Genomic DNA, 19,739 nt, shown 5'->3' on the forward strand with positions numbered 1-19,739 from the left:
CAGCAGTATCCAAAGCTGAATACATATTGCTGAGAGGCACTTCCACAGGGGTACTCTGCACTGGCACTCTCCCTCCTTTCCTCACAGTCATCCAATTCCCTGACTCCTGCCTTCTAGGGGTGACTGTCTCCCTGTAACTCTTCTCTATCACTGCCTCTGCTTCCCTTATGATCCTCAGTTCAACCAACTGCAGCTCAAGCTCCTTAACACGGTCACTCATTATACGCAATTGCAGTCCAGCATGCCCAAGTGCGGAGTTAAGGATGCGAATGTTGGGGAGGGCCTTGATAAAATAGTTGTTACAAAGGAAGTAGTGATGGAGAAATTAATGGGACTAAAGCCGGACAAATCACCTGGTCCTGATGATATGCATCCAAGGGTTCTGAAGGAAATGGCAGAAGTTATAGTTGATGCATTGGTGGTCAGATACCAAAATTCCTTGGATTCTGGGCAGATCCCGGTAGACTGGAAGACAGCAAATGTCACGCCACTTTTTAAGAAAGAATGTATGCAGAAGACTGGAAATGATCGGCCAATTAGCTTGACGTCTGTGGTTGGAAAAATGCTTGAAGCCGTCATTAAAGATGAAATAGTGAAACTTTTGGAACGTAAGGGTTCAATCAGGCAGACACAGCATGGTTTTAGAAAGGGAAGATCTTGTTTGACAAACTTGTTAGGATTCTTTGAGGATATAATGGTTGCGGTGGATAGAGGGGAACAGGTTGATGTTGTATATTTGGATTTCCAGAAAGCGTTTGATGAAGTGCCGCACAAGAGACTTCTCAGTAAGTTACAGGAAAGTGGAGTCCGGGTAAGTCTATTGGCCTGGATTGAAAATTGGTTGTCTGACAGGAGGCAGAGAGTCGGGATAAGTGGGAGTTTTTCAGGTTGGCAGAGAGTGGTAAGTGGGGTGCCGCAGGGGTCAGTGTTAGGCCCACAACTGTTCATCATTTACATTGATGACTTGGAGGAGGGGACAAAATATGGTGTAGAATTGAGTGGAAGAGCAAATTGTAATGAGGATGTGGAAAGTCTGCAGAGGGATAGAGTTAAGCTGGATGAGTGGGCAAAGGTCTGGCAGATGGAGTACAATGTTAGTAAGTGTGAGGTTATCCACTTTGGCAAGAAAAATAAAAGAGCTGAATATTATTTAAAGGGTGAAAAACTACAGCATGCTGTTGTGCAGAGGGACTTGGGAGGGCTTGTGCATGAATCGCAAAAAGTTAGGTTGTAGGTGCAGCAGGTTATTAAGAAGGCAAATGGAATGTTGGCCTTCATCGCTCGAGGAATTGAATTCAGGAGTAGGGAGGTCATGTTGCAACTGTATAAGGTACTGGTGAGACCGCACCTGGAGTCCTGTGTCCAGTTCTGGTCTCCATATTTGAGGAAGGATATACTGGCTTTGGAGACGGTCCAGAGGAGGTTTACTAGGTTGATCCCTGGGATGAAGGGGTTGACTTATGATGAAAGATTAAATCGTCTAGGATTGTATTCGCTCGAGTTCAGAAGAATGAGAGGAGATCTTATAGAAACATATAGGATTATGAAGGGTATGGATAGGATAGATGTAGGAAGGTGTTTTGAGCTGGCCGGGGAAACTAAAATGAGAGGACACAGTCTCAAGATTCGGGGGAGTAGATTTAGGACAGAGATGAGGAAAAATAGTTTTTCCCAGAGAGTAGTGAATGTTTGGAATTCTCTAACCGGGGAAGTGGTTGAGGCTGCTTCATTAAATATATTTAAAATTCAGTTAGATAAATTTTTACATGATAGAGGAATTAGGGGATATGGGGAGAAGGCAGGTAGGTGGAGTTAGGTCATAAATTAGATCAGCCATGATCGTATTGAATGGCGGAGTAGGCTCGATGGGCCATTTTTGGCCTACTCCTGTTCCTACTTCCTATGTTCCTATGTAAACAGCAAATGTCATATTAAGAGACTATGGTTGGTGGACCCATGATCAGGCAATTCTAAGCCTGGATAACTGCCGTGAGTTGCAGTTGATCTCTGTCAATCATGCGATCCAGACGAAGAAGATATCCAAAAGGATCAACAGAAACACTCAACAAAAAGAGGAAATGATTTCCACAGATGTACCTGCCAGGCCATGGCACACAGTTGGAGCAGATTTGTTGACCGAGAATCAAGAGTGGTTATTCCTCTAAGTTTCCATTCGTCAAAAGGCTGAAAGACCTGAGAGCCTCAACTATCACCTCAGAAATGATGGCGCTCCTTGCTGAACAAGGAATACCTGAACAAGGAATATGTGACAATGGAACATCGTTCACGTCACAAGAATTCAGAAAGCTTGCTGCAGAGGATGGGTTTTATCTACATCATCCCCATCCTACACCAAAGGTCATGGGTTCATTGAAAGACAAGTGCAAACTGTGAAACGCACACTGGTTAAGTGATGCAAAACAAAAGAAGACCCAGACGTCACTCTTCTATCATTAGGACAAACACCTTTAAGGGCTGACATGAAGTCCCTGGCAGAACTTCCAAATGGCAGGAGATATAAAACAACTCTGCCAAGCAAAATGCACCCTCCAGAAGACCAGGAGGAAACCAGAAGAAGACTGGCTGCCACGCAAGAAGGACACCAGCATTATAACAAACAGACTCAAACATTGCCAAAACTCTTCAGAGGGCAGCATGTGCATATTCTAGAGCCGATGGTGAACACATGGAGCCCAGCAAAGGTCATCGGAGAAGCTGAGACACCAAGATCATACATTGTCCAGATAGACTCTGGCGATCAGCTGAGGAGGAACAGAATTCACCTCCATCCAACACAAGAAGCAGAAAGCTTTAATACCAGCAAAGCCTGCAACACCAATAGCAAGCGAGGTATCAAGTGAAGAGATCACAACCACAAATGCCGAAACATCAACACAGCAGTTGTCAGGTGAAGCACAACAAGCTCCATCTCCTCCATGTGGACCAGCAACACAGAGCCAAAGGGTCGCAGCCAAATCCACCAGATGGCAAAGCAACGTACTGTCGCCAGTGCGATATCGATAAGAACTATTTAAACTCAGAGCTTGGTGAATGCCTGGAATGCGTTGCCCGGGGTGGTGATGGAGGCTGGTACAACAAGGACATTCACAGGTATTTTTAAAATTTAAAACATTTAAACATGCAAAATGATAACAGGTCATTTCGGCCCACAAGTCCGCGCTGCCCAATTTACACCCCAGGTACGTTTTTGAACGGTGGGTGGAAACTGGAACCCCAGAGGAAACTCGCACAGACACAGGGAGAACGTACAGACTCCTTATAGACAGGGCAGTTTTTGAACCCTGGTCTGGTTCTGATCACTGACGCTAAAAGGCATTGTGCTAACTGACATGGATGTGAAAAAGAGAGCATTACCAGTGTGAGGTAGGGAACGATTCAATTGTTGAGGAGGATGTTTGCATACGTCTTCACAACAGCATGTCTTCCTGATGTAGGACTTTAGCTCGAAATATTGACTGACTACTGTCTTCTGCCTGACCCACTGAGTTCCCCAAGATTTTGTGTGTTGCTTCTGCTTTCCAGCAGCAAACACGTTTGCTTCCTAATGACCTTGTCGCGGTTGCATAATTACCTGCCTCAGGAGCGGTGCCAGTCGCCGCTGGCGAAGTGTCTGGAGCGACACATGGGATAACAACGTGCATGCATAAGTTGGAACAAGGGAGCTGCGTACACTACGATGGATCGCTGACACAGGAGGAGGAGATTAAGAGCGTTGAGATCACCCATGTGGTAGTGAGTCAATTAAAAAGTCAAGGGGGTTTTGTGGGATGAAGAAAGAGTTGCAGTGGCTGAGAAAAATAAAGAAGGTCGACTCCATTTTGTACTGAAGAACGAGTGAATGTGTTCTTTTGACTGTGTGTATACCGGGTAACCTTCAACTTCCTCTCAACACATCATGCTTCTAAAAACAGATTCAATGAAGATTGCCTTCACAGTTTTCTGTGACAACTTGTTCACACTGAACGCATTTTCGTTCATATTTTAGAATATGGAACAATGCAACAAAAGAACAGGCCCTTCGGCCCACAATATCTGTGCTGGTCACGATGCCCAAATTAAACTAAACTCTGCTTCTTGCACATGATCCTTATCCCTCCATCCCCTTCATGTTCATGGTTCTATCTTGAAGCCTATTATAGCACCCACTTTCACCACTACCCCAGGTAGTCCATTCCAGGCACCTGCCACTCTCTGCCTGAGGAAGTTATTCTGCACATCGCCCGTGATTTTCCTTTCCCTCACCTTAAACGCATGTCCTCCAGGGCACGACGTTTTACCTTAGGGAAAGAGATGCTGACTGTCCACCCTTATCAATACCTCTCAAGAGTTTATAAACCTCCACCAGGCCTCTTCTCAGCCTCAAGAGAAAACAACCTAAGTTTGTCCAACCTCTCCCCGTGTCTCATACCCTCTAATCCAGGTAACTATCCCCTTTTGTACACAAAATGCTGGAGGAGCTCAGCAGATCAATCCATGTCTTTTATGTAGCAAAGGTAAAAACACAGAACCGATATTTCAGGCTTCAGCCCTTCATCAAAGGATGGAAAAGGGGCTTCTCTCACACTGCTCCCCATCTGCAACTCCTGCTGCTCTCAAGCTCTACGACCACGTACTCACCCTGACAAAGGATGCCTACCCTGAAGAAGTTCGCCTTTGCTCTCCAAAAGGAGTTCTGTGAGCTTCTCTCGCTCTGCTCCCCACCTACCACCCTTGTTGCTCTCAAGCTCGACGCCCATGTACTCATCCAGAAACCTGCTGAGTTTCTCCAGCATTTTGTGTTTTTACTTCAACCACAGTGTCAACAAATTTTTTTTGTGGCCTACCAGCACCCCCCACATCTCCATCGGGCACACAAAACTCAAAACGGTCAACCAGTTTACCTATCTCGGCTGCACCATTTCATCGGATGCAAGGATCGACAATGAGATAGACAACAGACTCGCCAAGGCAAATAGCACCTTTGAAAGACTACACAAAAGAGTCTGGAAAAACAACCAACTGAAAAACCTCACAAAGATGACCCGTTGTCATACCCACATTCCTGTTCGGCTCCAAATCATGGGTCTTTTACCGGCATCACCTACGGCTCTTAGAACGCTTCCACCAGTGTTGTCTCCGCTCCATCCTCAACATTCATTGGAGCGACTTCATCCCTAACATCGAAGTACTCGAGATGGCAGAGACCGACAGCATCGAATCCACGCTGCTGAAGATCCAACTATGCTGGGTAGGTCACGTCTCCAGAATGGAGGACCATCGCCTTCCCAAGATCGTATTATATGGTGAGCTCTCCACTGGCCACCGTGACAGAGGTGCACCAAAGAAGAGGTACAAGGACTGCCTAAAGAAATCTCTTGGTGCCTGCCACATTGACCACCGCCAATGGGCTGATATCGCCTCAAACCGTGCATCTCGGCGCCTCACAGTTCGGCAGGCAGCAACCTCCTTTGAAGAAGACCGCAGAGCCCACCTCACTGACAAAAGACAAAGGAGGAAAAACCCAACACCCAACCCCAACCCACCAATTTTCCCTTGCAACCGCTGCAACCGTGTCTGCCTGTTCCGCATCGGACTTGTCAGCCACAAACTAGCCTGCAGCTGACGTGGACATTACCCCTCCATAAATCTTCATCCGCGAAGCCAAGCCAAAGAAAGAAGAAGTATATATGGGTAGCTGACCCATCCCCCACTGCCGACCCGCTCCCTGGTAATTCCTCCCCTCGTGACCTGGGAATAAAGGTCGACTTCCATCTCCCTGTCCTTGGTTGAGCACTTGCGATCGGGCCGGGTGTAATAAAGCCTATCCTTCTTCACTCTACAGATTTGGAGTCATTGATGGATCCTATTAACTTCTTTAGTACTATAGAACAGTAGAAACCCTTTGGCTCATGATGTTGTGATGACCTACGAAAAAATACATAAACCCTCTCTACCTCATAGATCTCTATTGTTCTTTCATCCATGTGCCTGTCTAATAGTTTTCTAATATTACCCAACTCCACCACCACCCCTGGCAAAGCAGTCCAGGCTCCTACATAACTCTCCATGTAAAAAACATTCCCCTAAACTTACCTCCCTTTACTCTGCCCTCATGCCCTCTGGTGTTTGCTACCCCCACCCTGTCTCCCTTCTCCATGCCTCCCAGAATCGTGTAGACCTCTAATAGGTCACTTATCCCTGCCAAAGCCTCCACAATAATTTCCACACAGCTCTTTATATTGCCAAAGATGCTCGCTGCATGGCTAAATGTGAGAGAAGTAGTTGAATTATCCCCGAATGTTCTCAGCTCTGTTGAAGTCTCAGCATTCAACCTGTCGCTGACACTGTTCCTTCTGCGTCTAACAGAAATAAGCATCTTCGTGTCTTCACATCAACTACTCCATAATAGTGAGAGATACTCACTAGAGTCCTTGAACATCATTGAAATTAATTCACAACCACAAGACAGAGGTGTTGTTTCAACCTTTTCCTTCATTGATTGATCATTTCCACCTCTCCCTGAACTCAGTGCTCCAACAGAGCTGACTGCTAGTCTCATATCAGTGTTCCATTCAGTATGAGGTTCATTTGATGGAGATTAGTGCCTCACCACCCTCTCCCTCTCTCTCCCTCCCTCTCCCCTCCCTCTCTCTCTCTCTCTCTCCCTCTGTTAGATGCTAGACATTTTACACATTCCTTCTCGCTCTCTCTCTCTCTCTCTCTCTCGCTCTCTCTCTTGCTCTCTCTGTCTATTTGCCACTGGATATTTTACACCTTTCCTCTCTCTCTGTTAGTCACTGGATATTTTCAACATTCTCTCTCTCTTCCTCTTTCACTGTCACCCTTCATTTTTCTCTCATTCTCTCTTTCTCTCTCACTTGCCCTCTATTCTTCTCTCTGTTAGCTACTAGACGCTGACATACACTCTCTCTCCCTCTCTCTCTCTCTCTCCCTCACTCTCTCCCTCTCTCTTTCTTTTAGTCCCTGCACCTTTGGCACACTCTCTCCTTCTCTCTATTTGTCACTGCGTATTTTACACTTTTTTTTCTCTCTGTTAGTCACTGGACATTTTAGACTCTCTCTGTTCATCATATTGGACACTGGACACCAACTCCCCTTCTCCCCCTCTCTCTGCTACAGCCTTGACAACATTCCTCCTTCAATTTCATTCATCTGCATCAATGAATATTTCGCTCACGGCTGTTTTACGGAAGTCATCTTTTGTTGATGCTTCATATTGCCAAAAATGTGCTGCAGTAACACATGAATTCCAGTCACCATCTTTTACTTAACTCAACACTAATTTTTAGTGGGATCCATAAAAGCTCTTCAATCTGTAACAATTAGATGGAGCAGTTTAGGGCACATGTTATACACAGCTACTTAGAGAACATGAATTATTGAGACTCTGTGATTACACTAAGAGTTTTACAATCTGGTAATAATCAATTAAAGAATTGACATTGATCCCACTGAGAGTTATTGATTCCCTCTATCGTGGCCTCACTGTTTTACTGGTTGCCTCTAATTTACAGTTTCAGTGTTGATGTGACATTAATTGAAATAAAACACAGCCACTCCTTGATGTGCATTCAGTTTTAAAGTACTCAAACTTGTTTGTGAATCTCGCCAGTGCCTCTAACCCTGCGAGAGCCTTCATTTCCTTCACTCACTGGTCCCCACATTGTCCTGTTTCTCCTCTAAACTGGCCTGTCACCACACATTCTGTTCCGCAGGTACATGCCAGCTCAAATCTGCCTTCCCGCTGTTCTGTGCAAGGGGGAGCTTGAGATCACGGGGGTGGTGGGGGGGGGGGGAGGGGGGAATTATAAGTAAGGTCTTTTCCCTGCTTGTTGTGGTTGAGTAATTGAGGGATATAGATTGGTTGAGTCACTGAGGATATCCCCACATCAAGACATCAAGGGGAGCACATCCCTGTGTCTGTCAATGTGGCTGAGGTGGAGATGGCGGAGAGCTTCAGGTTGTCAGGAGTAACAACGACCTGACCTGGCTCACCCCAGTTGATGCAACAACCAAGAAAGCTCACCAACTACTTACTTCCTTCGAAGCCTGAGGCAAATTCGGATTTTCGTCCCATGCCTCTTACCGAGTCTTACAGGTGCATCATAAAAAAGGATCCTGTCAGGGTCCTTCACTGTGTGGGATGGGAAATGCTCTGCCCAAGACCACAGGAAACAACAGAGTGCTGTAAACATAGTTACAAACCATCCCACACCACCTCCCTCCATTGACCCCGTCTACACCTCCCGCTGGGGAAAGCTGCCGACATATCGTAGGACCCATCCCCTCCCTGGTCACACTCTCTCCTCACCCCTCCCGTCAGGCAGAAGGTGCACGGGTCTGAAATCATGAACCTCCAGAATCAAGGACAGTTTCTTCCCTACTGTTATCAGACTCTTAAATGGACCTTACAATGGTGAAAGATAATGCCCCTTGTACTGTTTAAATGACAACTTTTCTCTATTCCCTGCACTTTGCCTTTGCAATCCTACCCTTTGGACTCTTTTTACTTATTGTAACACCACTCCCTTCAGTTTTTCTTTCTCATTGTTACTGCCTGCTGTAATTCAAGATCAAAATCAAGATTCCTTCATTTTAAATTTAACGGGATTGCCTGATCTCGGAAACTAAGCAGGCTTGGGCCAGGTCAGTAAACATGGAAACATACAAGATAGGAGCAGGAGTAGGTCATTCGACCCTTCGAGCCTGCTCCGCCATTCAACGAGATCATGGCTTGGAGGGGAGACCATCCAGGAACACCCAGGTCCTGTGGGTTTCTGGGAGGGGCACTGGATAAAGTGGTGACTCTCTGTCTGCCTTACGGTGGACAAAAGTCAAAGAATTTCATGTCTGTTACATTCTACATGTAGTATCATGTGGCAACAATGGGACCTTCACTTTTAAATTTACACATTCTGCATGGTAACGGGCACTTCTGGATCATGAACTTGTGCTTCCCAATGACAACCAATTAACCTACAACTGCTCCCCCCCACACCCCCCATACATTTTGAACAGTGTGAGGAAACTAGACTTCCCAGAAGAAACTCACTCAGACAAGGGGAGAACATGCAAACTCCTTACAGACAGCGCCGGATTCGAAACTGGGTCATTGCCATTGTGAAAGCATTTCACTAGCTGTTAGGTGCTGCCATTGTCATGCAATAGTACAGAACATGTACTATTACATGAAATTTCCTTCTCCCTGTTAAGGCAACCGTTAGTGTTGCCCAGTGCCCCTTACCCCTTACAGAAAGAGAGAAATAGAAGCAAAAGAGAGTACTTTCAGAGACAGTGGGTGTCCGTGGATTCGCCTCCAGCCCACCGCCGCCCCCCCCACAGCCTCTGCAGCCGCACAGACTCCTGTTCAAACTATCAGTGGCCTGAGCTCCAGATCCAAGCCTCTGACACGATCAGTAAGTTTTCAGTGCCTGAGGCACTTTGGGAGCGCTACTTGCCTCTCGAATCCCAGCTCTGATACCCGATTCCTTTGAGCCAGTCTCCAGCAGCCCGATGCTCATGAGTTGACTTAAGTGTGAGTTGACTTGCTTGGAAAGCACACGACAAAGAGCTTTCCACCATATTTCAGAACACGTTAGCAAGCAATTCTATTCAATTCTTTGAAGTACTTTCATGGGATCTTATTTTTCAATCACTTGAAGGAGTCTGTGCTTACGATAAGTAAAGTTGGAAGTTCAAGTCTGTTTATTGTCACGCAGACTGAGACGCAGTGATAAGAGTTTGTTTTGTGAGCATTCCAGCCAGATATCACGTACATAGTACAGCAAACAGTGCAAGGGAAACATGCTATTAGGACATTTTTTTTCAGAATGTAACTCCGCAGGATAAGAATCTCACTCATCTGGCATGATTCAGGCAAACACGGAAGTGCAATGTCAACAGGTGCAAATCTTGTATGGCCCAAGCCATGGGAATCCTCATGCAGTGGTTTTGTTTTCCACCCAGATCTGCAGTGCAGTTTGCAGAGTGTTGTTGTGCATTTGCATTACCCAGAGCAATGGGCCAAACGCAGAGAAATTGGATCCAGCTTGGGTGGACAACTTGTCTAGCATTGGCGAGGTAGGCTGAAGGTCCTGATTCTCCGCTTTAAAACTCTATGGCCTTGTGGACCATGGAGTTTGAACAAAAGAACTTAAGAGACAGGTAAAAGCACACAAATGCTGGAGGAACTTAGTGTTCATGGGAGGTAAAGATATAGAACCAAGGTTTCAGGCCTGAGGCCTTCTTCAAGGTGTGAGCTAAAAGCAGGTAGGTGCCTGCTTTTAATAGGAACAGGATGGGGCCACCTGATCTGTCGAGCCTGTTCCTCCATTCAATAAAATCAAGGCTGATCTGGCCATGGACTCAACTCCACTTACTTGTCAGTTTCCTAATTCCCTGTTCCTCAAATATATATCTATCTGTGTGTCAAACACATTTAAAGAGACAGCTTTGGCGACTTCCTTCAGCAGTAAATTCTACAGATTCACTACTCTGAGTGAGAAGCAGTTCCTCTTCGCCTCTGTCTTAATTCTGCTCTCCCAAACCTTTCCTCATTTTGATTTTCCCTTCCCTGCCTCGATCTTATCTGTTCCTTTCCTAATTTTTAACATCTCAATAAGATCCCATCTGACTTCTAGTGAGTACAGTCCCAGGTGACTTAATCTCTCCTCATGGACTCAGCCTCTCATCTCTGAAATCTACGCGGTCAACCTCCTCTGCACTGAATCCAAGGCCTGCGTATCCTTCTCGATGTCACCCAGACACTTCTTGTTGTTGGCGTAGACGGTGTTAAGCAGGCTGCAGACGCTCAAGTAAAGGGACCAGAACTGCACACAGTGCTCCAGGTGCGGCCTCACCAGTGCTCTGCACAGTTACAGCAGGGCCTTCCTGCTATTCAGTTCAATCCTTTTAGTAATGAAGCCCAACATCCCATTTGCCCTCTCGATTGCCCTGCTGCACCTGAAAACCAACCTTCTGCGCTTCAAGCATTCCTAAATCCCTCTGTTCAGAAGCATGCCCCAGTCTCTTAAATTATAATTTTCTTCCAATGTGGGCGATGTCATATTTACCAGGCTTGCACCAACTGCGTACGTAACGTTGGACTTTTGCGTAAGGCTGCAGTCTGGAGAAAGAAAGGTGACCTATCTGGATGGCAAACCAATGCCTACCTTTTACAAGCACAGAGGTACAGAGGAGAATTTGGCGGTCAGTGTTGTCAGGTGGTTTAATAGCTTACTCATTAGGTGATACAGTTGGCTTAGGTGCTGGTTGATGCAGTGGATTAAATGCAGGGTGTGCGATAGACAAAACTGGTTCGTGTAATTGTGATATTTCTTCTTCATTCACAAAATGCAGGCACCACCAGCTATGTCAGCTTGGAGCATGGCAAGGCAGACTCGATGGGCTGAATGTCCTATTCCTTTTCGTCTTATGGCCCTTTATTGACCATTTCCAACTGAGGAGGCAGTTAAGCGTCAACCACATGGGAGGTCAGGAGCCACACTGGCCAAACAAAGTAAGCTGAAAGATTCCCTTCCCTTAAGGATATGATAATAAGTTTGAGTGGAAAAAGTGACTTGCGGACAGTCCCTTGGGTTAGTGAACCCAAGGGGAGGTTCAAGAGCTGTTGGGTTGAAACTGTTGTTGAGGTGCTGGTCTTCAGGTGCCTGTACCTTTTGCCCGAAGGGAGCAGTGACAAGAGGTTGTGACCAGGGAGATTGTGGGGGGGGGTCCTTTCTGATGTCGGCTGCCTTCTTCTTTTGAATATTTTATTTACGATTTTTTTCCAAACCCAGACAGTTCTAATAATTCACAGAAGGCACAATGACGATCATCATATACATTTACATTTCTTCTACTGAGTCTGGTTTCATTCCCCCCACCCTCACCCGCCACCCGTTACCCCCACCCCGCCCCACCGACACAAAAGAACACATTAACCATTTAAATAAAGAAACCTACTGTAAATATTAGCGTATAATGCAAAAAAATGTTGTACCGAAATTTGAGCTCAAAGTGGTCGGGGCGGTGGGGGGGGGGGGGGCGGGGGCCGCATTATACAGGAGGTTATAATTTTAACAATTCTTTTCTGCCAGGTTTAACAGTCAGTAAGACTATTAGCAGCTGTCTACGTTGATGGCAGTGCGACTTGGGCGGGTGGTGGGGGGCGGGGGGGAGAGACACCAGTGAGAATCGGGCGGGCGAGGGGAGGGGGATCGTATTATACATGGGGGTAAAATTTTTCTCCCTTTTTCCTCTCAAAAATAAGGGGCTCACATTATACAGAAAACACATTATACACAATTATTTACGGTAACGTGCGTGAAAAGGCAAAAAAAACGCTTATTTAACATATTAAAAAAACAAGATGCCACTGATCGAGGATGGATAACAAATTTAAAAAAAGACAACACATTAACTCCAGGATCTGTCGGAGCTCAAAGCCTGTCCTCCAGGTCTCTTACATTCATCTTGACTTGGCCTGATTGGAATGGATCCCCCCCCCCCCCCGACTCCCATCCACTTCCCTCCCAGGAGAGGAAAGGCAAGGGGGGAGGGGAGGGGAGGCAGCGAAACACAAACGCAGGGATTGTTGCCAGGTTTTTAAGTTAAGTTTCATATTTTTTTCCTTAGATTATAAGTCACTTTCTCCAAGGGAACACAGCTCTGCATTTCCATATGCCCAGATGAAAGTCCGACTTCCAGGTAACAGCTCTGCACTTCCTGGCCACCACCAGAGCGATCGACACAAACTGGATGTGAAATTTGAACAGCTTCGTTGTAAGCCTTATGTCCCATCAGGAATAACTCTATGTCCTGTGGAAACCCTTTACCTATGATTTTCTCTGAGGTTTGGCCGAGCTCCACCCAAAAGGGCATGACCAGGTTGAGGGCACAAAGGTTCCTGTTTCTATATGCCGCACTTGAAACATTGATCCGGAACCATTGGGCTCTGCGGCACGAGGTACAGCTGGTAAAGAAAGTTATACTGCACCAGTCTAGGATATATACCATGCATTAATTATTGTGGTCATGCTACCACAATACAGATCTGACCAGCTCTATCATAACACCTAGGTCCAACTGGCATCTCTGACTTGACCTATGGGGAACACATTGCCGAAATAAACTTTTCTTTGTGTTCCCTCTTTGAATCAGAGTCTCCACGTCACTGGCCTCTGGGAGGGCCATGGTTGGACCCAATTTGTCCCTCAAGAACTGCAACTAGCAAAACAGTGTCTAGAAGGCCTTCTTCCTAGCCAAAAGCTCAAAAGACCTGCTTGTCTCCCACTGGGAAGAGGTCCTCCCTGAAGCGCTCCACGCAATCAGATCCCTCCTGAGCACCGGCACCAATGCCAGCCTCCATGAAAGATTGTTTCCCTTCCCAAGCAAGACCGCATCAGGGACCACGCTGCCTTCCAAGGCCAGTCCTGCTCTGGAAGCATGTGAGAAGCCACAAATCTGACTCACTGGTTGAGAGGGTCCACCTCCTCCATGTCACCTCCAATATGCCTGTGTGGCATACCCGGATGGGCAGGAGGACACTGTGTCTGTCCTGGACCTGGCGTGCACGGGAGCCCATGGGACTCCAGCTGACCAACCAGTACTTTCACTCCCACACCACACCCATGGCATACCATGTCACCCTACCCCAGCCCCCAACCCCAAATGTCTCAGTTCAGTCGCCAGACACCAGACTCTCCAGGAGTCAACACCTGAGCCACAGTCAGAGCTATGACAGTCACAAGACCATTGGACAGACTGAATTTGTGATGGACGTGGAACCCACTTCATCCCACCGCGCTTCTTTTTATGAGGGGGTGAATGCGGTGGAACCTCCGTTTGTACGTGCATGGCTGGCCTGACCCTTGCTGATTATACTTATGGCTTCTCCTGCCCCCCCCCCCACCCCATTCCCCTAATAAAGGTGGAAACGTCTTAATCCCTCCCCCAGAACAAACTCGGGTCAGCAACATGAGACCTGCCTTCTGTTCATGGTAATAAAGGCCGATCAATCAGGGAACTTCTAGTCCTTGGAGTTATTGGGAATGCATCAATCTCCCTTCAACTACACCATCGAACCTTCCAATTTAAATGAATGTCCTCTAGTATGTGACATGTAGGGGTGTTGCTAACCGAGCCGCCCACTAATGAGAAAAAAATAATAGGCCAAATGGTAGAACTCATTTCTTGGCAAGGACAGAGTAGCCCAGAAGCGCTGGCTCCTTTGCTCAGCATCGCAAGTATGAGCAACTCTTACAGGAGATAAGGGAGCCACAGACAGCACCAATGACCTAGGTTCAATTCCACTGGTGTCTTTAAGGAGTTCGCACGTTCTCCTCGTGACCTGCGTGGAGTTCCCGGGGGGGGGCTCTGGTTTCCACCCACCGTTCAAGACGTATTGGGGGGGGGGGGTGTTGTTGGTTAATGGGGTGTAAATTGGTCGGCACGGACTGGCCTGTAACCGTGCTGTATGTCTAAATCTAAAATCTAAATCTAATGTTCCACTTTCTCTTATTTTTGCCCAAATTTATTTATTCTTAAATGTAATTTATAGCAATATTTGCCCTGTGACGCTGCTGTGAATTTTGTGACATGGTCTCGACAATAAATTCTGATTCTCATGTTGAATTGGGTGACGTAGGCCAGACTGTATTGTTAACGGTTTTTGTTAAAGTTGAAGGTACATTTTGTGCTCTGTAAAAATGGCAAATGCATACTTCACGCTTCCTTGCAGACTACAGGGCACAGCTGTACAGTGGACAGCAGACAGTTTATTTCAGTTTCCCTGGATAAGAGACATTTCTGCAGAATTAGAAGGCTGGGGAAGTTAAAGACTCCACTAAATATTCATGAAATCAAATTAAGATCATAAGGCTTAGCAGCTCTGACTACTGACAGTGGAATAACAGGAGGTATTGTTTTCTCTCTCTTCTTTGAGAGGCTTGAACACATTGCTTTCACTTTGCATCAAGTGATTTGCAAACAGCACATCAAAGCCACTCATTAGGCAGTATTTGCATTGTCAAGCAGAAGTGTGGCAGAAATACACTGTGGTCTCAACTGCCAGCTGACCAGGATAGTATTTGCCTCATTATACAGTGGCTGGGCACCTTGGTAATTACGATTTAATGTCAGTCGATCTCTGCACCTTTGGGCAGACTATTAAGCAAACTCTTGGAATGCGATACCGAGGCACAAGATTGGTGGGCTGCAGGTGGGAGTAAAGCTTCTTGCTGACGGACAGACACCAAACTCAGCTTCACATGGTGGGGGATATCTCCCACAGGACCGTGTTCGGAATCCCACCCTACAATGCTGGGAGCACCCAAAGGTGCAAAAGTAGGGTCTTCCCCTTCGCCATCAGATTTCTGAATGGACAATGAGCCACAGATACTACCTCTCTTTCCCTTCTTTTACAATAATTTATTAATTTTTTGAAAAAAATGCAATTTAGTGTACTACCTCGCTCTATGACGCTGCTGTGGAACCAGGAATTTCAAGACAGGTTCATTACAATAAATTCCGATTTACTAGTCCAGTTCCTGTGGCAGTATATTCCCTAGCCATTCTCCAGAATGGAGAACCATCGCCTTCCCAAGATCGTGTTATATGGCGAGCTCTCCACTGGCCACCGTGACAGAGGTGCACCAAAGAAAAGGTACAAGGACTGCCTAAAGAAATCTCTTGGTGCCTGCCACATTGACCACCGCCAGTGGGCTGATATCGCCTCAAACCGTGCATCTTGGCGCCTCACAGTTTGGCGGGCAGCAACCTCCTTTGAAGAAGACCACAGAGCCCACCTCACTGACAAAAGGCAAAGGAGGAAAAACCCAACACCAAACCCCAACCCACCAATTTTCCCCTGCAGCCGCTGCAACCGTGTCTGCCTGTCCCACATCAGACTTGTCAGCCACAAACGAGCCTGCAGCTGACGTGGACATTACCCCTCCATAAATCTTCGTCCGCGAAGCCAAGCCAAAGGTATTCACTAGCAGCAACAGGACCTCGGGCCCCGCGGGCGGCAGCGGGTCCTCGGGCCTCTGGCGGCCCTCAGACAGCTCCATGAAAAGTGCAGAGAACAAAACAAAGGACTCTACATCACCTTTGTTGACCTCACCAAAGCCTTCGACACCGTGAGTAGGAAAGGGCTTTGGCAAATACTAGAGCGAATCGGATGCCCCCCAAAGTTTCTCAACATGATTATCCAACTGCACGAAAACCAACAAGGTCGGGTCAGATACAGCAATGAGCTCTCTGAACCCTTCTCCATTAACAATGGCGTGAAGCAAGGCTGCGTTCTCGCATCAACCCTCTTTTCAATCTTCTTCAGCATGATGCTGAACCAAGCCATGAAAGACTCCAACAATGAAGACGCTGTTTACATCCGGTACCGCATGGATGGCAGTCTCTTCAATCTGAGGCGCCTGCAAGCTCACACCAAGACACAAGAGCAACTTGTCCGTGAACTACTCTTTGCAGATGATACCGCTTTAGTTGCCCATTCAGAGCCAGCTCTTCAGCGCTTGACGTCCTGCTTTGCGGAAACTGCCAAAATGTTTGGCCTGGAAGTCAGCCTGAAGAAAACTGAGGTCCTCCATCAACCAGCTCCCCACCATGACTACCAGCCCCCCCACATCTCCATCGGGCACACAAAACTCAAAACGGTCAACCAGTTTACCTATCTCGGCTGCACCATTTCATCTGATGCAAGGATCGACAAAGAGATAGACAACAGACTCGCCAAGGCAAATAGCGCCTTTGGAAGACTACAGAAAAGAGTCTGGAAAAACAACCACCTTGCCTCATAAGACATTTCCAAATCCAGGTAAATCTCCTCGGCACCCTTTCTGTAGCTTCCACATCCTTCTTGTAATGAGGTGATGAAAAACACCATATTCTAACATAGAACATCAAATATAACAGCACAGTACAGGCCCTTTGGCCCACGATGGTATGCTGATCTACGTAAATCTACTTCACAACCATCTAACTTTCCCCTACCTTGTGCCCATAACCATCTATTTTTTCTTACAAAATAGAAAGGGAAGATGTGGAAAATGTTCAGCAGGTCAAGCCACATCAGTGGGAGAAAAAGAACAGTGAAAATGTTCATTATCACTTGACTGCATATAAAGCCAGATGAAACAGCGTTTCTCTGGACCACAGTGCACACACTTAAAAAATTTAGACATACAGCACGGTAACAGACCTTTTCGGCCCGTGAGCCCATGTCGCCCAACTAAACCCATTTAACCTACAACCTACTTTAATACGGAGCACCCGAGACACAGGGAGAATGTACAAACTCCTTATGGACAGTCCCGGATTCAACTGCCTGTAAGGAATTTTGGCATCAACTATTAACATTAACCATGCCACCTCACATACACACTTAAAAATATAATAAGTATGTACAAATATTCTAAAATAATTTATTCAGCTGATAGAAGACCCAAGGTTACAGGTTACAGAATACAGAGAAAGAGTGAGTCGACTGGGTCTTTATTCAATGGAGTGTGGAAGGTTGAGGGGTGATTTGATAGAGGTATTTAAGATTATGAGGGGGATTGATAGAGTAGATGTGAAGAGGTTCTTCCCCTTGAGGGTAGGGGAGATTGGAACGAGGATTCATGAGTTCAGGGTTATTCTTTTCTTTGGCTTGGCTTCGCGGACGAAGATTTATGGAGGGGGTAAAAAGTCCACGTCAGCTGCAGGCTCGTTTGTGGCTGACCAGTCCGATGCGGGACAGGCAGACACGATTGCAGCGGTTGCAAGGGAAAATTGGTTGGTTGGGGTTGGGTGTTGGGTTTTTCCTCCTTTGCCTTTTGTCAGTGAGGTGGGCTCTGCGGTCTTCTTCAAAGGAGGCTGCTGCCCGCCAAACTGTGAGGCGCCAAGATGCACGGTTTGAGGCGTTATCAGCCCACTGGCGGTGGTCAATGTGGCAGGCACCAAGAGATTTCTTTAGGCAGTCCTTGTACCTTTTATTTGGTGCACCTCTGTCACGGTGGCCAGTGGAGAGCTCGCCATATAATACGATCTTGGGAAGGCGATGGTCCTCCATTCTGGAGACGTGACCCATCCAGCGCAGCTGGATCTTCAGCAGCGTGGACTCGATGCTGTCGACCTCTGCCATCTCGAGTACCTCGACGTTAGGGGTGTGAGCGCTCCAATGGATGTTGAGGATGGAGCGGAGACAACGCTGGTGGAAGCGTTCTAGGAGCCGTAGGTGGTGCCGGTAGAGGACCCATGATTCGGAGCCGAACAGGAGTGTGGGTATGACAACGGCTCTGTATACGCTTATCTTTGTGAGGTTTTTCAGTTGGTTGTTTTTCCAGACTCTTTTGTGTAGTCTTCCAAAGGCGCTATTTGCCTTGGCGAGTCTGTTGTCTATCTCATTGTCGATCCTTGCATCTGATGAAATGGTGCAGCCGAGATAGGTAAACTGGTTGACCGTTTTGAGTTTTGTGTGCCCGATGGAGATGTGGGGGGGCTGGTAGTCATGGTGGGGAGCTGGCTGATGGAGGACCTCAGTTTTCTTCAGGCTGACTTCCAGGCCAAACATTTTGGCAGTTTCCGCAAAGCAGGACGTCAAGCGCTGAAGAGCTGGCTCTGAATGGGCAACTAAAGCGGCATCATCTGCAAAGAGTAGTTCACGGACAAGTTTCTCTTGTGTCTTGGTGTGAGCTTGCAGGCGCCTCAGATTGAAGAGACTGCCATCCGTGCGGTACCGGATGTAAACAGCGTCTTCATTGTTGGGGTCTGCTCAAACTACAGGGGAATCACGTTGCTCTCCATTGCAGGCAAAATCTTCGCTAGGATTCTACTAAATAGAATAATACCTAGTGTCGCTGAGAATATTCTCCCAGAATCACAGTGCGGCTTTCGCGCTAACAGAGGAACCACTGACATGGTCTTTGCCCTCAGACAGCTCCAAGAAAAGTGTAGAGAACAAAACAAAGGACTCTACATCACCTTTGTTGACCTCACCAAAGCCTTCGACACCGTGAGCAGGAAAGGGCTTTGGCAAATACTAGAGCGCATCGGATGTCCCCCAAAGTTCCTCAACATGATTATCCAACTGCACGAAAACCAACAAGGTCGGGTCAGATACAGCAATGAGCTCTCTGAACCCTTCTCCATTAACAATGGCGTGAAGCAAGGCTGTGTTCTCGCACCAACCCTCTTTTCAATCTTCTTCAGCATGATGCTGAACCAAGCCATGAAAGACCCCAACAATGAATCAGGGTTATAACATATAACATAATAACATAACAATTACAGCACGGAAACAGGCCATTAGGCCCTTCTAGTCCGCACCGAACCAAACACCCCTTTCTAGTCCCACCTCCCTGCACAATGCCCATAACCCTCCATCTTCTTCTCATCCATATACCTGTCCAACCTTTTCTTAAATAATACAATTGACTCCGCTGCCACTATTTCTCCCGGAAGCTCATTCCACACGGCTACCACTCTCTGAGTAAAGAAGTTCCCCCTCATGTTACCTCTAAACCTCTGCCCCTTAATTCTTAACTCATGTCCTCTTGTTTTAATCTTTCCTCCTCTTAACAGAAATAGTCTATCCACATCCACTCTGTCTATCCCTTTCATAATCTTAAATACTTCTATCAAATCCCCTCTCAACATCTATGCTCCAAAGAATAAAGACCTAATCTGTCCAATCTCTCCCTATACTCTAGATGCTTAAACCC

Source organism: Narcine bancroftii, chromosome 5 (genome assembly GCF_036971445.1).
Source record: "Narcine bancroftii isolate sNarBan1 chromosome 5, sNarBan1.hap1, whole genome shotgun sequence".
NCBI lineage: Eukaryota > Metazoa > Chordata > Chondrichthyes > Torpediniformes > Narcinidae > Narcine > Narcine bancroftii.